Below are 3,862 nucleotides of genomic sequence, written 5' to 3' on the forward strand. Positions count from 1 at the left end.
CAGGACATGCTATATTGTATTTAGATAGAAGCTAGCGAGCTAACTCCCTGCTAACTTCTAACTCCGTTAAATGTCATAAATTCCGTTTTCATGGATGCCTGGATGTTAAACTCAATTGTTACACCTGGTAGAGCAGAACGCTGATCATTTTATTAAAGATGAAAGACTTTAGACAGTTTTTCAACTCTCAGTAATGCCATAGTGATCGTTTTATATATGGACCTGCAGCAGAGTTTAGACCCAGTACACGACTGCGGTCAAGTGAGCCCTCACTTACGAAGTCGCAGTCAAGCTAGCCGCCCCGCCAGCCGCACCGAAAATGTGGTTGCACTACTCTTACGTATATTACGGTATGGATGAAAACCGGCTTAGAAACGCAGTGTTTTGTGTCCTGACACTATTTTACTTCACAATCCACTCCCATTTTTAGTGTATCTCCACTTTCCCCCCTGTGATCCACAGCCCAAATTACTGTATGATTCAGAGAAAATTAACAATAAAATTTACCCAATTTACTCAACTACACTTTTAATGTCCTCATCTTTGACCTCAGATTACAGGAAAACTGTAAGAGGTGACGCAGATATTTCACTGGATTATGACTCTGGGTGACCCCCACTCTGCACCCTGTGATCCACAGCCAAAATTACTGTACGGATTTTGAGAAAATTCATAGCAAAATCTTCCCATTGTGCTTTACTGTACTCCACATATTAACATCTTTGAGCTCCGATTACAGGAAAATTGTAAGAGGTGACGCAGATATTTCACTGGATTCTGACTCTAGGCTGTCGCCACTCTTCACCCTGTGATCCACAGCAAAAATTACTGTATGGATTTTGAGAAAATTCATAGCAAAATCTTCCCATTATGCTTTACTGTACTCCACATATTGACATCTTTGAGCTCTGATTACAGGAAAACTGTAAGAGGTGACACAGATATTTCACTGGATTCTGACTCTGGGGGACCCCCACTCTGCACCCTGTGATCCACAGCAAAAATTACTGTACGGTTTTTGAGAAAATTGATAGTAAACTTTGCACAATTTACTCTACTGTACTCTATATATTCTCATCTTTGAGCTTAGATTAAAGGAAAACTGTAAGAGGTGACGCAGATATCTCACTGGATTATGACTCTGGGTGACCCCCACTCTGCACCCTGTGATCCACAGCAAAAATTACTGTATGGATTTTGAGAAAATTCATAGCAAAATCTTCCCATTTTGCTTTACTGTACTTTATACATTGACATCTTTGAGCTCCGATTACAGGAAAACTGTAAGAGGTGACGCAGATATTTCACTGGGTTATGAATCTAGGCTGTCGCCACTCTGCACCCTGTGATCCACAGCAAAAATTACTGTACGGATTTTGAGAAAATTGATAGTAAACTTTGCACAATTTACTGTACTATACTCTATATATTCTCATCTTTAAGCTCAGATTACAGAAAAACTGTAAGAGGTGATGCAGATATTTCACTGGATTATGAATCTAGGCCATCTCCACTCTGCACCCTGTGATCCACAGCCAAAATTACTGTACGGTTTTTGGGAAAATCCATAGTAAATATGCACAATTTACTCTACTGTACTCTATATATTCTCATCTTTGAGCTCAGATTACAGGGAAACTGTAAGAGGTGACGCAGATATCTCACTGGATTCTGACTCTAGGCTGTCGCCACTCTTCACCCTGTGATCCACAGCCAAAATTACTGTACGGTTTTTGAGAAAATTGATAGTAAACTTTGCACAATTTACTCTACTGTACTTTTAATATCCTCGTCTTTAACCTCAGATTACAGGAAAACTGTAAGAGGTGACGCAGATATTTCACTGGATTATGACTCTGGGTGACCCCCACTCTGCACCCTGTGATCCACAGCAAAAATTACTGTACGGATTTTGAGAAAATTGATAGTAAACTTTGCACAATTTACTGTACTATACTCTATATATTCTCATTTTTGAGCTCAGATTACAGGAAAACCATAAGAGGTGACGCAGATATTTCACTGGATTATGAATCTAGGCTGTCGCCACTCTGCACCCTGTGATCCACAGCAAAAATTACTGTATGGATTTTGAGAAAATTCATAGCAAAATCTTCCCATTTTGCTTTACTGTACTCTACATATTGACATCTTTGGCCTCAGATTACAGGAAAACTATAAGAGGTGACGCAGATATCTCACTGGATTCTGACTCTAGGCTGTCGCCACTCTTCACCCTGTGATCCACAGCCAAAATTACTGTACGGTTTTTGAGAAAATTGATAGTAAACTTTGCACAATTTACTCTACTGTACTTTTAATATCCTCGTCTTTAACCTCAGATTACAGGAAAACTGTAAGAGGTGACGCAGATATTTCACTGGATTATGACTCTAGGCTGTCGCCACTCTTCTCCCTGTGATCCACAGAAAAAATTACTGTACGGTTTTTGAGAAAATTGATAGTAAAATCTTCCCATTTTGCTTTACTGTACTCTACATATTGACATCTTTGGCCTCAGATTACAGGAAAACTATAAGAGGTGACGCAGATATCTCACTGTATTCTGACTCTAGGCTGTCGCCACTCTTCACCCTGTGATCCACAGCAAAATTACTGTACGGTTTTTGAGAAAATTGATAGTAAACTTTGCACAATTTACTCTACTGTACTTTTAATATCCTCGTCTTTAACCTCAGATTACAGGAAAACTGTAAGAGGTGACGCAGATATTTCACTGGATTATGACTCTGGGTGACCCCCACTCTGCACCCTGTGATCCACAGCAAAAATTACTGTACGAATTTTGAGAAAATTGATAGTAAACTTTGCACAATTTACTCTACTGTACTCTATATATTCTCATCTTTGAGCTTAGATTACAGGAAAACTGTAAGAGGTGACACAGATATCTCACTGGATTATGACTCTGGGTGACCCCCACTCTGCACCCTGTGATCCACAGCAAAAATTACTGTATGGTTTTTGAGAAAATTGATAGTAAACTTTGCACAATTTACTCTACTGTACTCTATATATTCTCATTTTTGAGCTCAGATTACAGGAAAACTATAAGAGGTGACGCAGATATCTCACTGGATTATGACTCTGGGTGACCCCCACTCTGCATGCTGTGATCCACAGCCAAAATTACTGTACAGTTTTTGAGAAAATTGATAGTAAAATCTTCCCATTTTGCTTTACTGTACTCTACATATTGACATCTTTGAGCTCAGATTACAGGAAAACTGTAAGAGGTGACGCAGATATTTCACTGGATTCTGAATCTAGGCTGTCGCCACTCTTCACCCTGTGATCCACAGCCAAAATTACTGTACAGTTTTTGAGAAAATTCATGGTAAAATCTTCCCATTTTGCTTTACTGTACTCTACATATTGACATCTTTGAGCTCAGATTACAGGAAAACTGTAAGAGGTGACGCAGATATCTCACTGTATTCTGACTCTAGGCTGTCGCCACTCTTCACCCTGTGATCCACAGCCAAAATTACTGTACGGTTTTTGAGAAAATTGATAGTAAACTTTGCACAATTTACTCTACTGTACTTTTAATATCCTCGTCTTTAACCTCAGATTACAGGAAAACTGTAAGAGGTGACGCAGATATTTCACTGGATTATGACTCTGGGTGACCCCCACTCTGCACCCTGTGATCCACAGCCAAAATTACTGTATGGATTTTGAGAAAATTCATAGCAAAATCTTCCCATTTTGCTTTACTGTACTCTACATATTGACATCTTTGGCCTCAGATTACAGGAAAACTATAAGAGGTGACGCAGATATTTCACTGTATTCTGACTCTAGTCTGTCGCCACTCTTCACCCTGTGATCCACAGCC

Source organism: Copadichromis virginalis, linkage group LG3, assembly GCF_057382275.1.
Source record: "Copadichromis virginalis isolate Kocher_CV1m ecotype Utaka linkage group LG3, C_Virginalis_male_GT1.1, whole genome shotgun sequence".
NCBI lineage: Eukaryota > Metazoa > Chordata > Actinopteri > Cichliformes > Cichlidae > Copadichromis > Copadichromis virginalis.